Genomic DNA, 17,581 nt, shown 5'->3' on the forward strand with positions numbered 1-17,581 from the left:
TCCAAGGTGAATTTCTTGGAAATGGAAGCATAGGGAAGAGGAAGTAAGTTTCTCTCGAAAAGATGCATGGGAAACCGAAAGGGGGAACAAGGGATTTTGGATTTTCATCAGACTTTGCCAAGTGGCAAGCATGCGTTAAGCTTCCAGAAGATTAGATGAAGGGACTCGTATCAAAGGACAAATATGTCCCTAGAATTTCGGCTACTACATTTCCAATGCACCTCTTCACTTGCCACTTGTCATTTAGGTTATTTTTAGACCAATGGCACATGAGGATCACCTAGGGAAGGAGCACTAGGAGTTGAAGCATCAACTTGGGAAGTGGAAGAGAGAGTAGACGGCTAGGGCATGGCACATGCCTCTGCCATGTGTCACTCATGCAAAGTTCATCTCTTGGGAAAAGGAAGAAACATGGAGTAATTTTACCTTTTTTCCCTAATGTGCAATGCACTTAGTTGAGAATTGGAAGGGACGTAGAAGGAAGAGGAGGATTTCGGCTAAAGGGAAGACCCACACGCCACCCAAGCCTTTGCCTTCCTAATGCAATCCAAAGGTGGGGAACACCGAGTGTCATTTTGGCTAGAGAGAAGGGAAGAGGGAAAGGCCACTTGTCTTACATGCAATGGACTTTAAGTAACCAATGAGGGATTGAGGAAAGTTCTATAAAAAGGAAAGAAAGCCACATGCCCAATACTTTCTTCTTGGCATTTTAGAGTTTTGCATGTGTTCTCAACTTCTCTACATTCATCTCACACCTTCAAGTGAAGATTCTTACACTTTCTCGCACTTTCTTTCCAACCAAACAAGGGAGATTCTTTTTCAAGAGAGGATTTCACCACCATCAAGAATAGATAAGGTAAGGATCGGGTTTCCCTAGTCTTGCACACACTAGTCACTTTCTCAACTCAAAATGAGGTTCCAATCTCATAAAGACTTCAAGAATGGTGAAATACACAAACTTCTATCCATTCTTATGGAAGAAGGTTTTAGGATTTTCAAGGAACCATTGAAGCCGAATGGTGGGGGATGTATACCCTCCATGTTTTTCGATCACCACATGTGTATTCATCTTGTTTCAAATCTTGTTTTACTACATGAGTGAAATGAAGGGATTTTGACCTAAAAACCCTAAAAGCCGAATGATTTGAGATCAAGTGATGTCCTAAAAATCCTCACACTTAAGAACACGAAATAGGATTTTTCTAGGCACTTTCTAAAGAAGCACATTCGGATTTACAGCTTGCTAGTATTTCCTTACGTGAATTTTTGTAAGTATACACTTAACTTACTCTTGGTTAATACTTGTATATATTTGTGTAAATCCTTTCATTGTTATGTTTGCTTTGTTTGCTATTTCTTGTTTGTTTGTTTGAATATGCTTATGTAATCTTGGAATATGAATATTACATGAATGGTATGTTTGGTTTAAGATGAAAGTGGCAAGAATGTTCTAAGCATGTTTCGGTTTTAAGAAAAACATTGTGGTTGATTTGTGTTATTTGATGGTTTGACTATACCATGTTTTGGAAGTTTCGGATCTTGGCCAAATACCATGATTTTATGTTTCGTTTCATTATGTTTTGATTTCTAAGCAAATATGTTGGAAGAAGAAGTATGTTCGAGTGATGATTCTTCATATTTTTGCATCTCTATGTTTCGGCCAAGGCCCATTTCTCATGGTTCCATGTATGTGTTTTGATATCTCATGTGATTTATGTTATCATGCTACGAATTGAACATGTTATGCTTGGTTATTTCATGCATGGCATTTTATGTGTCATATGTTAAGTGTATGTACGCATGTTATACGTCTCATGTCACATGCATTTGGGGAAAAGTTTTTTTAAAGAAAATGGTTTTAAAAAGGTTTTATCACGACCCCAAGTGCTAGGGCGGGATAATGTCCTAGTGGAACTCCTTTGTCCACTCTAGAGTATTTAATAATAGAGTGGTAACTCTTGAGTTGACAAAGAACCATCGACGAGCCTCGAATGGATTCTTTTCAAAGAATATCGGAGTGAGGAAGTGCCTAACGCTAGTGGGTGCAAAAAGCATGTAACCCGATGAAGTAAGGTCGAGTTAATATGAATCTCTGTTTATGACGTATTCATCACAGTGCACGGACCGTGGATGGTGCGGTAACTAGCAGGAGCACGCGGTGCTAAAGAGAACTGTGTCCCCCTCTGAACAAGAATAAGAGCTTATGTGTTAAGGATCACTTGATGTGAATCTCGTGATATGATAAAGATCAATCGATGCAAATCTTGTGATATATTCTAATAAGACAAGTTCTGATTAAGATCACATAAATAAGAAAGTGAAGAAGTCTTTTAGAAAAGTCAAGTTTCGATTACAAGTATTTTGAAATGGTTAAGTCATATGTCAAGTACATGTCCATGCAAGCTTTTCATGACATACCTCTTGTATGCTTGTGTTAACTGTAGTATGTTGTGTGATTACTTGCTGAGATTTCTTAAAATCGCATTATGGTAGTTTCCACTATTATTCCCCAATTGGAATGGTAGAAGTTGTTACAGGTATAGTAGACAACACCCATGACCAAAAGGAAAAGAACGACGCCTCCTCCTTCGGAGAGGATCATGCCTAAGATGGCTGCAAGTCGGCCTAAGCCTTCCATCCTAGAGCGACTCGAGGCCATCGACCGGGAGATCTCTGGAATATTTGAATTCATTGCGAAATTCAGACGGCATAACAATCGGGATAAAGATAGGACTTTGGAAAAGCGTATGAAGCCCGAACCCTTTTGAAGAAAACGGGAACCTAAGTTGTTTTGTGGAAAAGAAAGAAAAAAAAAAAAAAAGAGAAAAAGGGACTTATGGTTTAGATCTCAACTTTTGTGGAACTATGTTTTGAGGAGGTCTTGTGTTTTGGGAGATTTAAACTATACTCTATGCTTTTAGGATGCTATATCTTTATGATACATCTTTATGTTTTTGGAAAATGTTGGGATATGATATTAGTACAGTACTATGTGCTTTGCAATTGCTTATCACATTACTTAGATTATCCGACCTTTACTATTTTTCTACTGCTATGTTATTGCATACTGCTAGTGTACTTAGGTGAATAGCATAACATCTGTCATGTATGAGGGGTGTGTAACCTTGTGTTACATATCTCAGCTTTTTAGTCACTGTCCAATCCCAAGCGGGGGTTGGGCCTACCACACTTTCTTTATTAAAATACTGAGAATATAAAAGAAACTATGCGGAAGCACTTACAAACTTTTTTTAAACTTTGTACTCTAAAAATAACTTAAAAGCTTTATGTATGATCTAGGCCTCTACCACGCCTCCCTGGTCAAGTCCCATCCTTCAGCTCTATTTTTAGACATGTTCTCACCAGGGATGGTTTTAAAAAATAAAACAAAACTAAAAATGCCCATGAAATCTATAGTTTCCTTGGTTTGGCATAATACTACAGAAGATTTGTGGAAAGATTTCTAAAATCTCTTGTACATTAACAACATTGACGAAGAAGAATGCCAAGTATATTTGGAGTGAGAAATGTGAGAAGAGTTTCCAAGAGCTGAAGAAGAGGTTAACCATAGCATCGGTATTGGCTTTACCTTAACCTCATAAGCCTTGTGGTTTATAGTGATACTTCTAAGATGCGATTAGGATGTGTGTTTCGTGACAACTCAAAGATCATGAGTAGAATTATCCTACCCACGACTTAGAATTAGCTGCAGTAGTCTTCGCATTGAAAATTTGGAGACATTACTTGTATGGAGAAAAATGCAAAATATTTACGGATCACAAGAGTCTCAAGTTTTTATTTAGTAAGAAGAATTTGAACGAGGCAGAGAATATGAGTTGAAATGATTAGCAACTATCAATGCGAGATAAAGTCTCATCCTATAAAGGCTAATGTGGTAGCAGATGCTCTTAGCCGCAAGGCTCAGACCGATTTGCCATCTCTATTGGTAGCAACGAGAAACTTGTTGATCAGGAACCCGCCAAGAGATGCCATATTAGAAGCAATACAGGAGATCATACCGTTGGCGCCAAGAGATGCCATATTAGCAGCAATACAGGAGATCATACCGTTGGCTAAGGTAGAGATCTTGGAAGGACAGTGAAAGGATCATAAATTGAAGAAACTTCGACAAAGGATTGCTAAATCTGAAGGACAACAACATTTTACTATCAGAAGGAAAGAAATGTTGTATTATAAAGAGAGGAAGGTAATTCATTCAATCCCAGAATTGAAGGAAAATATTTTGAGGGAAGTTCATTGTACCCCTTATATGGCTCTTCCTGGTAGCACTAAGATGTATCGGGATCTGAAAGGTCAATTCTAGTGGGAAGGAATCAAGAAGGACGTAGCAGACTTCATAGCAAAATGCTCTATTTGCTACTTGGTGAAGGCTGAACATCAAAGGCCAGTTGGAGAATTGTAGCCGTTGCCAATCCCAGAATGGAAATGGGAAGATGTGTCCATGGATTTTGTGATAGGTCTGCCAAGGACATCATCAGGAAATAACTCGATTTGGGTTGTGGTTGACAGGCTAAAGAAGAGCGCACATTTTCTGCCCATAGCTAATAAAAACTCTATGGATAAACTTTTTTATGTTAAAGAGATTGTTTGATTGCACAGAGTACGCAAGTCCATGGTGTCAGAAAGAGATATGCGTTTAACTTCACGTTTCTGGTAGAGTTTGCAAAAGTTGTTGGCTTCTAGTTTGAGGTTTAGTAGCGCATATCATCTGCAGACAGACGAACAGACTGAATGTACAATCCAAACACTGGAGGATATGCTGGGAGCATGTGTGTTGGAACTAAGTGGCGATTGGGAAAGTCACTTGCCTTTGTTAGAATTTGCTTACAACAACAGTTTTCAAGCCACGATACAAATGGCGCCTTACGAGGTACTGTACAGGAGAAAGTGTAGGTCCCTATTGTATTGAGATGAAGTCGGAGAAAATAGGATATTAGGGCTCAAATGCTTGCAAGAAGTTTAGAAGCAAGTACCGTTGATAAAGAGAAAGGATGCAAGTGGCCCAGAATCGACAGAAAAGTTATGCCGATAGCCGATGAAGACATCTGGAATTTACCGTAAGAGACTGGGTATATGTTAAGATTTCACCAATGAAGGGAGTTGTACGATTTGGCAAGAAAGGAAAATTGAGTCCTCGGTATGTAGGACCATACAAAGTTGTAGAAAGAACTGGTTCTATGGCATATCAACTGGATTTACCAACTAAAATGCAAGGAGTACATGATGTGTTTCATGTATCGTCTCTAACGAAGAGTTTCGGGGAAAGACGACCAGTAGTGATGGAGCCCAACAGTATCCGGCTTCAGCCTAACCTATTCTACAAGGAATGGCCAATACAGATTATGGATAGTAAGAAGTAAGAAGTAAGAAGTGAGGGATCGAAAGATATCCTTAGTAAAAATGTTCGGAATAATCCGGATTTTCAAGAATCAACTTGGGAAAGAGAAGATATAATGAGGACTAAATACCCTCATTTGTTTGTACCTTAGATTTAGACATTTGACAAATTCTTGTTGTAAGTAGTTCTCAGTTGATGATTACGGTACCGATTTCAAGGACGAAATCTTTTCTTAAGGGAGGAGGATGTGACAACCAAGACTTAGCCAAGTCCTCGTCTATTACTTTCATATTGTTTAGTCCTAGACCACTTAGATATCTATCCAATTTATGGCATGTAGAGAACATAGAAAGCAACAAGGGCCTTGCCCATCTTAGAGAAGAGGCGCCCAAGTCCACTAAGAGGCCTCTCATGGGCTAGTGAAAGTCGACTACCAAGATGCAATGATATGGGGCGCTTAGGGAAGCTGCAAAATCAGAAGCACAAGGTGCTAAGAGGCTTTAAGGTGTAATACTTGAGTCATACTATGTAGGTCCTTAAGTCATTTTATTAATTTTTTATTTTAAATATTTTGAGATAAAGATTTTTATTACTTTTAATTATTTTATTTTAAGATGAGTATGCTTTATTGTTAAAATATGGTTTATTAAAATAAATCAATGGTATTATTTTTAAGACTTTCAAATATTTCCCCTTAAGCCCTATAATTTTATTTATTTAAGAAATAACACAATTATTCTCTACTATTAGATTGTTAGGTGAAAAGTATCCTTGAGGTGGATAGATCTCCACCATTCATCTCCCAAGCTTATGTGATAAGCTTTGACCAAAGCAACTAAATCCCTTTTCACCCGTACTAGCCTTCTAAGGCAAGCCATTAAGCTTTTGACCCATAAGCTTCCTAAGGAAGCTATTGAATTGATTTTTTCTTATACCCATCATCCAAAGCAACACAAAAGGAGAAAAGAAAAGAAAAGAAAACTAATCCTAAGGCATTTTCCTCCTAACCCGTCGGCTACACTTAGGAAAAGCAAGAAAAAGTTTCATCTTCTTCTCCAAGCTAAAGCCAACCCTCTCTTCTTCTCCTCTCTTTTGTTCTTCAAGAAACTAAACTCCCCTCATCTCCTTCAAGCCAAGCATCCATTTTTTCCTATTCTCAAGAAAAATAGCATGGTAAGAGTACCCTTAATCCTTCTCCCTTCTGTAGTTCGAATTTAGCCAAGGTTGATCAAGCGGGTTTTCTTTTGATATTTTTTATGTTTCAGTTTTGGGGTTTAGAGCAATGATATCGCGTTGCTCTTCATCCACACAGCTATACCTCTATTTGGTCTTCCACTTGTGTTTTGAAAGGAACTAAGAGTTTAAGGTAAAAATCCTAATTTGACTTATTTATTTTTAATGTGATTTTGGAAGCTCACTAAATTGTTTTAGCTTGTGTTTTGATGTAGTTAATTTCCTATGTTGCAAATAAATATATATGCTATGTTTTTAGCCCAAACCGAATGGTATTATAGTTGTTTTGCTATGTATTTTCCTATATTTCAAAAATGTTATGTTGTTATTAAACTTGATTTAATCATAGGTAACGATTAAAGTGATTTAAATTATATATGTTGGTATCATGTGTCTTGTGTTGAGGTTTGGTTGGTAATCTATTTTTAGGATGCTAAAGGTTTGGTTTAGAGGTTTTGCTTGGTTCTATAATTTTATATCTTGTGTTTGAAAGGTATTAAGTGAGTAAATCATAAGCTTTAAGTGTTTAAAGGTTTTAAAGTTTCTTAATGGGGAACTTTGCTATACTTTATGCTACTTTAATTTTAATGGGAGGTTTTATCTAAACTAATTAAAATATTGCTTATGTGAATAGGTTATAGCTTAGTTAGTTTAAATATAAGAGATTAATTGTGCATGATATATTATGATATGCAAAACTATCCAAGTATTTCTAAGATCATATCATGCCATGTCTTGATGTAAAAATAGCCCATTTATGTTGTCCCTCGTTTGGTTAAATTCTACCTAACCCAAGAGTCCAAAATGCTGATAAGCTAACCGTTTTATAATGAGGGACCACAAGTTGATTTAAAGGGCATGTTTCTTAAGCTTGTTTAGCCTACTTGAAATGCCTAAATCTATTTCAAAGGCCATTGTTGAAAATTTTCAGATTTTATCTCCTAATGTCTATAACCCAAAATGAGCTTAAACCAAAGAAGCCTTACTTGAAGCCTATGAATTTTTAACTACTTTTCATGTAAGCTTTTAAAATAGCATTTCCATGGACAGCTAGCATGTCTTAATATTTTTTCTTGTAAGTTGAGGTGAGGAGTAGTCATTTGGGTTAATGCTAAGTATAGAATGGACGTTAGATTGTAGTATTGTGACTTTCTCTTTTAAAGGGAGGGCAAAAGAATATTGTATGAGTATTATCACGTTTATGCTCTTTATTGGAATAAGACCTATATTGACGTTGGAAGTATCGAGGAGTATAGAGGTAAGTAGCTATGACCATGCTTCTTACACAAAGTTCTCTTTATGAAAGAATGTCTCTCTCACTTTTCAAATGTTCTTCTAAAGAAAATGTAAATGAATATAGTATGTACAAACTCTTTCTTGATAGCCCCTATTAGGCACCCTATCGATTATAATTGTGTGTATGTGTATAAGATAATGCATGCACGTAGGTTCTAAGTCATGAGGTTTCCATACATGCTCTCTCAATAAACTTATTGATTATTCCTATATATAGTATAGCATGAAAATGTATCTTTTTTTATAAAAATGCATGTGTATTAAAGTAAGAAAGATGATGAAAATATTTTGATTACAAATGAAAGGAAATGAACGTCTCATGCCTTATGCTTTAAGTGATACTTTCGATGACGCGAAGAAAGTGTTTTAGAATGTCCCTATGAACAGATGCTTTAAATGACATGAAGAAAACGCTTTAAGATGTCCCTATGAACTAATGTTAAATTGTCCCTATGAACTAACACTTTATGGATGCCATGAAAAATGATATTTAAGCTCATGCTTTTAAACGACGTTTTCCATGAATGAACTTTTACATAAAAAGATGATGTTTAAGTTCATGTTTTTAAATGACCTTTTTCCATGAATGAATTGTTAAATGAAAATGACGGAAATGAATAAAAGAAAGGACGGAATGAATGAATGTCTTATTGTATGAAATTACGTAACAGGCATATGAATGAAAAATGTACCAAAGGAATGGATAGATTGCAATTCCGGGTAAGTAGTATTGGTAGTGCACCTAGTGCTGCCCTCTGACTAAAAGGGATTCCCAACCTGTGGCCACGGGTGGAATCCAAGTCCAAATGAAGACCACTAACCCCAACACACGGGGTTTACTAGTGTGTACCAGCCAAAGAAAGTAAAACATGAAAGTATGGTTATTTCTTAAAATATTTATACATGAAAGCATAGTTATTTCTTAAATGTTTAAGCATGGAAGTACGACTTATCCCTTAAACTGTTATGCATGAAAAAATTGTCAAGAATTAGCTAAATGTTTATGTATGCATGTTTTCAAAAGAAAAGAATAGATGCCTAGTATGTTCACTGTAGGGTGTACTGCTTACTGAGTATTCGACTCACTTTTGTTTTAAATGTTTTAAACGTCCAAGTAATGATGAAAAGGCTGGAAGCAAGGTATTACTGTAGAGGGAGAGTTCTTCTTAGTCCACACAGTAAGGGGTCTTGAGAGTTAAGAAAAACCTTCCACAAATCTCTGATAATATTCAGCTAAAACTAGGAAGCTGCGTATCTCATGTGCGTTGGTCGGTTTTTGCCATTTTGTTATTGCCTCTATCTTAGTAGGATCCACTGCTACACCCTTGCCAGAAATCACATACCCTAGAAACTTCACCTCTAGAAGCCAAAACTCACATTTACTGAGTTTTGCATAAAGCTGGTGTTCCTGTAATCTTTCTAGCACTAGACCCAAATGCATTATATTTTCCTCATCACTTCAGGAATAGATCAAAATATCATCAATGAAGACCACCACAAAACTATCCAAATAAAGATCTGATTCATTAAATCCATAAATGTCGCCAGAGCATTGGTCAATCCAAAGAGTATTACTAAGAACTCATGATGTCCATATCAAGTCCTGAAGGTAGTCTTAGAAACATCTTGCTCCCTAATCTTGAGATGATGGTATCCTAATCTCAAATCTATCTTAGAGACTACCGAAGCTCCCTACAATTGATCTATGAGATCATCAATTCTAGGTAATAGATACTTATTCTTGATGGTTACCTTATTCAATTCCGGATAATCGATACACATCCTCATGGATCCATGATTCTTCTTTACAAACAATACGGGCGCACCCCATGGGAAGAACTAGGTCGAATAAACCCTTTTTCCAACAACTCCTTAATCTGAGCTTTTAACTCCTTCAGTTCTACCGAGGCCATCCTCTAGGGTGCTCTATGTACAGGGGCGGATGCTGGCTCTAGCTCTATGATAAACATTGTTTCTCTATCTAGGGGCAATCTAGGTAAATTGTCAGCAAATGTCTTGGGAATGTAACAGCTTTCTAGAATTTCAATGGATGAATTCTTTTAGACTTTAGAAACACCATGAAAATCCTAGAAAGTTTTTCATGAAACGATCAATCGCGTAAGTTTTAGTCTGTCAGCATAGTCAATTTTACTGCTCACTATGGTGCCAGAAACATGATTTTATTTATTTGAGGTACTTAGGAGTGTGAGAATGAGAAATTGTTTGCGCCATTAGTCTCAAATGAATATTTGAGATTTTATGACACAATTGTTTGAAACGCGTTTTGAATTGTTTGAGGCACTTAGGAGTTGAATTTCACAAAATGAAGTATGCTCCTAGTTTCATATAAATATTTAGAATTTTAAGATGCAAAATTATTTTCACCATTTCTCGAAGTGAATAGTGACTAGTGTAAGCGGCATGTTGCATTCAACTTAGTGTTTCAAGCTCACAGTGTGGAATGTTCAAATTAGGTTAGAGAAATTTTATTTGGACACTTAGCAAAATCTTAGCCACACTTGGTGAATAGTATTGGACACTTGGCACCAAGAGGAAGTATGAGATGGAAATGTGAATGAAATCAAGCTTTGTGATATGCCACCTAAGCCAAACACTATTCCATCAAACCATCCAATTTGTGCCAAATCAGAGAGTTTCAACCCTAGAGAAACCCTAAACACTTGGAATTCAATTGAAATCCCAAAATCTTGGTGAAAACCGAAAACCCAAATGGTTTCCCCAAACCCCAAAAGTTTGCCTCCAAATCCTAATTGAACCTGGTTTTAGCTCAGTGTTTAATCACTTGATTAAATTACTTCTACATGCTATTAATCACTCAAATTCATGATATTATATCCTTATTTATTCTTTTATACCTTGGTAATTTTATTGGGTCAAGAAAAATTAGATTTGGGCTTAATAGAAACCCAAACCCCATTGAAACCCCAAATGGAAGCCCATTCGGTTAAGGCTCATTAAGGCCCACAAATTTTCACCAACAAAGCAAGGCTTGTGGAAGAAGTTTCCTCCCTGCCATGGTCGTCCTTTCACTAGACAAGTCAGCCCTAAATAGTATTTGATGGGATGGCCAAAAGCCACCTCACCACCTCCCTCTCACTCAACAGCAACAAAGCTAAAAACCATGGGCTGTGTTACCTGGTTTTGCATCTTGTTTTGGCTGACACCCCCATCACCCAAATTTTCTCACACATCTCCTATCAGCCCTCTAGATGCTTAAGTGTCGTAAAAAATCAGAGAGACTCTCGGTTAGTTTTTTTGGCTTACCTTCCTTGACTTTTTTGAAGTTATTATAAGTGTTTTCTTACAAAATGCCTTTGACATAAGTTGCTCCTCTTCAAATCTAGTTTTTGCTGTATTATTTGTGTAAAAATTCATGGTCATTGGTTGGGTGAAAAGTTTATTTAGGCTTAAAAATATCATTCTGGGTGATAGTCTAGAAAGTGTGTGATATTCTAATATTTTTGACTAAGTTATTGGCAAGATCTTAGTCTGATCTTTTTATGGATTATAGTTAACATGCTAATATACAAGATTGATGAAGATTCATTGCATGTTATAAGTTTTTTATGAGAGTTTTGCAAAGATCTAAAAAGTTAAAAACTGGGAGGTCGAAAACAATTCTGTTTTGAATAAACTTGAATCTTTTGTTGAGAAAGCATGTCCCAATGGTTTTAATCTTCACATATGATGTTCCTAGGACTTTGAATTACATGATAGGATGTTATTTTGAGGATTTATGGTGTTGGTTTTAAAGATATGAATTTTATGCATGTAAGGGTTCGTATAGGTCTTGTATTTGAGGTTTTCAGGTAGATCTATGTTTTGATGCAAATTTTTCCATGTGATCTTAAGTTTGATGCTTAGATCTATTCGGACTTAATTATTAACCATATAATTTTGATAATTTATGATTTATTTTATGATATGTTTTGGATCTAATGGTTTGATTAAACCAAACCACATGGCTCTCGGTTTTAGTGAAAGGGTGAAAAGTGAATGTGTTAAGTTAGATTTTGTGACTTTGTTTCATTTTGGCTTGATGATTCAAAGTATGATAGTTCTTAGTAATGTGTTATGAACGTATTGAGAGTATGTTATTGGACTTTTGGAGCTCTTGGAGTTGTTTTGAAAAGCGGTAAAACCTTGAACATCAAGCGTTGTGCTTGAGGTTATATAGTTGAAGTTTTGTATTAAAGAAATTTTTTATTTTTGTTATGAAAGTTATTTTGTTTGTTTTTGTATGTTTTTTGCGCATAGTATATGATTTTTGTATGTTGCATATTTTGTTTTATGCATGAGAAATGAGGTTTGATAGAATTGCAAAAAAAAAAAAAAAAAAAAAAGAGATTTGGCCTATACATGTTTCGGCCTATGCATGTTTGACCTAGTTATGATGTATTTTAAATTTTTGTAATTAGATATTTAGATTTAGGACAAATTTTACATGAGGAATATAAATTTTGGTGAGTTTTGGAATTAGGATGTGAAATCCTTAAGTTAGAGGTAAAATTGTCATTTTCTCATAGGTAGAGGGGTAAAATAGTAATTTTACTCTAAGTCAGTATTTTTATATTTCTAGATTGTTAGTGAGGATTTTCTATTGTTTAGAAATCTCTCCTTACAGTTTTCCATTTATTCGTACGTTTAGTTTGTCACATTATGATTACTGTAAGTTAGCTTCTAACTTACTGTCAGATTATTATGTATGTGTGTTGGTAAGAGAACAATTGTTCATGTTCTTATGTTCTTATATATATCATGCTATGCCATGTCACTACATGTATATCTGTTACACACTTTACTATGTCACGAAAGCTATATCTTGTACGCATTATATCATGTCATGAAATGTTTATCTGTTGCACGTTATATTATGTTACAAAATTTTTATCTGTTACACATTGAGCCATGTCATGAAATGTTCATCTGCTATATGTTATGTCATGTCACGAAATGTTATCTGTTACATGCTACTTCATGTCATGAAATATTCATTTGTTTCAGTTTATGCCATGTCATTCATCTCACATACATGTCACATCACGTTACGTCAAATCATTTGTCCTTTCTCCTTTCATTCATGTCACGTTATGTCTCAAGTATGGAGTGTGTCTCGAAAATAGCATTCTCGTGTTAGTCAAGTCTTTTTACGTTTGTCAAGACCCTAAATGCTAGGATAGGGTAATATCCTAGTGAAACTCATTTGTTCATGCTGGAGTGTTTAAACTAGTGTGAAATTCCTTGAATTGACAAGGTAAAGATCAACAGGCTTTGAATGTGGCCTAAATAACTGGTCATCGAAGCAAAGTCAGGCACCAACATTGATGGTGCCACCCATATTTCAATTTCTTGTTATACGTACTCGTGCGGGTGCAGATACTTGTCACGGGATATGTATATTAATTTTTTCATAGTAGGTGCAGTTACTTGTGAACTAATATGTTTGTTAACGCACTCACAACTAGTGCAGATACTTGTGATGTGATGTGGTATCAGCAGGGACACACAACTCAAGGAGACCTATGTAGCACCCACATTTCACATTTATTAATCATGTTTAAGTATTGAACAATATTCCGAGTTCATATATTTCACATTCAAGTGCATGTTATTTCAAGTTCAAGTTCAGTTTCAAGTTCAGCCCATGTTCAAGTTCAATTCATGTCAGCATAGGCCATGTTATTTATCAAGTCACATCAAGTTTGTTCTTGATCACGATATGTATTCATGCTTTTACTGTCATGCATGCATCTTTAAACTACCAGTTTAAGTGTTTCTTAACTTGTTGAGATTTGATTAATTTGAAATCAAATCTCACAATGGAGTGTTAATTACCATCTCTCTAAAATGGTAGACCATGTGTCAGGACTAGAGGTTGACCGGCTGAAGACGGTCGATTAGACTGTTAAGGCACGATGCTGAGCTTATAGCCTCCATGCTCCGATTTATTAATAGTATTATGGCATCCTTGACTAAGTTGCACATGCTACTCGATGAATTTGCCTAGTAGATACTTTAGATTGTGCTTGTACTTAAAGAGCTCTGTCTCCCGTACTCTCATGATTACAGACCCTTTGGACTTATGTTGTAATCTTGAACGTCTATCACATTCAATTTATGAATTATGTTTCAATGTTTTGGGATGTATCTCATTTGGTGCATAGTATTGCTCAAAGAAAACAAATTATTTGCTACGAATATTGCATATTGCTAGATTCATGTTAGGTACATTGCATATTTAATTGTCATAAATGGGGCAGGTAACCTTGTGTTGCATGTCTCGACGCTTCAGAGTACGTCTGATCCCAAGCAGAATTTGGGGGAGTCATAGGGAAAATCTTCTACTACAGAAATTCTCTGCACTCCTTTAGATTCCTCCACCCTTTCTACCGCAACCAATAAGTAAGCAATCATACCTCCCAAAATACTTCTCTTAGACAAGCTGAAACCACTAATGGGGACACCTTGATAAGTTCTCCTATGTAGCAAACCCTATACGCGGTGGGTGGTTCGAATACTACTTCCCTCTTCCGAAAATCAATCTTAGTATAGTGGCTAAACAACCAATTCATCCCTAGGATTACATCAAATTCCATTAAACAGAATATCATTAGGTCAACTTTCAATACCAATCCTACAACCTCTAATGGGCAATCCTTGATTACTCGCGTACAACCAACTACACTCCCATTCGAGATAGTCACTAGAACCCTTTGAGGCAAAGGCTCTGAAGTCAAATTACACAATCGTACAAAAGTAACAAATATAAAGGACTGTGATGCTCCTGAGTCGAACAAGGCACAGGCCGAATATCGCAACAACTTAACCTTACCTACCAAGATAACTAAGATTATCTAAAGAACTTAATCAAAGCCAACTATTCAACCAGGGTATTGTTAAAGAGATACCAGTAATTACTCCACTGTTGTCTCAGCAGCTTCCAAATCTACCTCTCCAAGAGCTATGACATAGACTTTAGCTTTCACTGGGGTCTTAGGTTTGACATCGGGTGCTGCTCCCCCACTAGGTGTGTTGCAAAGACAATCCAGATATAAAGGACTGTGATGCTCCTGAGTCGAACAAGGCACAGGCCGAATATTGCAACAACTTAACCTTACCTACCAAGATAACTAAGATCATCTAAAGAACTTAATCAAAGCTAACTATTCGACCAGGGTAAGGTTAAAGAGATACCATTAATTACTCCAGCTTCTATTGTCTCAGCAGCTTCCAAATCTACCTCTCCTGGAGTTATGACATAGACTTTAGCTTTCACTGGGGTCTTAGGATTGACATTGGGTGCTGCTCCCCCACTAGGCGTGTTGTGGGGACAATCCCAAATCAAATGACCCGTCTAACAGCACTTGAAACAAGCTCTTGTGGTCAAAAAACATTCACAGCTATGTCTTCGCCCACATCTATGACATGTTGGTGGTGTGACTGGTGCTGAGTTTCTAGTCATTACGCCCTTTCCTTTATCCATAAAGGAAGGAACCCTCTTTTTCTCCGTGCTTCCCTCAAGTGAGTAAGGCATCGCTCTCTTTCGTTTTGCTTTGATCTAAGTGATCAAATTCCTTTGCTCTGCCTTAGCTATTGAAGTAACATTAACCAACTCTCAAACAAGCAACATGGCTACAAATTCTTGGTTGTAGGCCTCCTTGAAACTTTTGGGCATGCATCTTCTTCGTTGCAATCAAGTGTGGGGTGAGCCTTCCCAATTCCATGAAACGAGCCGCATATTGCTCGATGGGTTGATTTCCTTGTACCAGATTATTAAACTCTTGGACCATATGTTGCTTGGTAGACTCAGGGAAGAATCAATTATCGAACTCTTCCTTAAATCTTTCTCATGCAAGAATGGCTATATTCCTAGGTTCCCATATCAGTAGTTGCCTCTTGGTGTCCCACCATATACCGGCCTCTCCTTGAAGCAAGTGGTGGACATTCTGGACTTTCTAGTCCTCCGTGCATCCAATTATATCGAAGGCTCTTTCCAGATCGATGAGCCTATTGTTGGCTCTTAATGCTCCTTTCGTGCCCATAAAATTCGGGTATCGATATATGAGAAACTTCTCAATTGGACAGCCACGACCTTCTCCTTTTGGTGGTTCTTGTCTATTGTTTTGCCCCTGGGCCATCTTCTGCAACACTACTTTTGTCATTTGGCGGATGGCTTTTGCTATAGCTTGACCTCCTTTCAGTGGAGGGTTTCCTTCCTCCCATTCGCTAGTTCTTGGAGAATTATCATCACGTCTCCCACATGCCATGAGCTCCTTTTTTTTCTGAAATATACAAAGCTAATGCACATCAGTCCTATTCATAAAACTGGATAACCTTGGTTTTGATCTTGGGTACATAAGCGCGTATACCTTCAGCCTATAAGCTATGAGGATTCAAGCCTACAAACTGAAAGATTCAGCTTAACTTTTGGTACAATATTCCAAAGGAAAACTGTGGGTTTACTTAGAGACGTAATTGCTCTGATACCACCATCTATGACACCCCTAGAGCCTGTTTGGGATTTGACGAAGACTGAAATATCGGGACATGCAACTCAAGATTACACACTCCTCCTTCATGACAGTTAACATGCAATGCACCTTGCATGTTTCTTGCAGTATACAATAATCATAGCAAAAAAAGTTCAATTCTAAGTAAAGATTGAGAAATTAAAGTATGGTATCAAATAAACAAAACTAATAATCCCAAAAGTACTTGTTCAAAAATATCTCTCAATACAAACAAATGGTTCAAACCACAACCCTTGCTACCAAGTTTACAAAATTCATCAAAATGAACTATCCTCTTGTGAGACATAGGGTGCGGATAGTTGTAGCTCAAAACTTCTAGTGACCTCATGGGATTTTACCATATACCCCCATGCTTGAACTATGTAGTCCTTCACGTAGTCCAATAGATTCTCTAGAGTAAGAGCTTCCTCAAGTTCGGGTACCCATTGCGGTATGTAATCTTCATTTAGGATATCCTGGATCTCCTTGAGAAAATGCGAGGTAGCTTTTAAACAAGAAATAGCTACATGGTATTGAGCCTTTATGGTAAACTCGTCCTCTATGAGGTTAGGCAACTCATCCATCCGGAGCAGTGTCGTTAGGTCCTGTCACAACTTCTACCATTCAGAAATCCTCGGAATGGTAGTGGAAACTACCAATGAGAGATTTTGTTCACATAAAAATATATTTGCAAGTGCACAGAATCGTAACAAGCCGTAAAGTGTTTTAAAGAAAATGGTTATCGAACCCACAAGGAATAATTATGCTATAGAGTATTGAAATTGACTAAATTAATTACTATTTGAAAAATTGAAATTTGAAGAATGGTTTATCTAAATTAAACTGAAGAAAAGAGCATTAAAATTAAGATTTTAAAAATAATAAGAATAGATCTAGAGCATTTGACTTCACCTAACAAATCCCACACAATTTATTCTTCCTTGTTATAGAATCTCAATTATCCCAAGTTGATGATAAAAATCCCTTAACTATTTAATATTTTCTCTCGAACAACACCAAAAATATCTCCAACTAATAACTACATATCTCTATGTGAATTTAACTAATTGGAGACTTATTAAGTTTTTTAGATTTTTACTGAAAATCACACTAGTCGTGGTAAAGCATCTCTGCTTTCGCTCAACTAATGGTGTTTAATTCT

The sequence above is a fragment of the Juglans microcarpa x Juglans regia genome, chromosome 6S, assembly GCF_004785595.1.
Source record: "Juglans microcarpa x Juglans regia isolate MS1-56 chromosome 6S, Jm3101_v1.0, whole genome shotgun sequence".
Taxonomy (NCBI): Eukaryota; Viridiplantae; Streptophyta; class Magnoliopsida; order Fagales; family Juglandaceae; genus Juglans; species Juglans microcarpa x Juglans regia.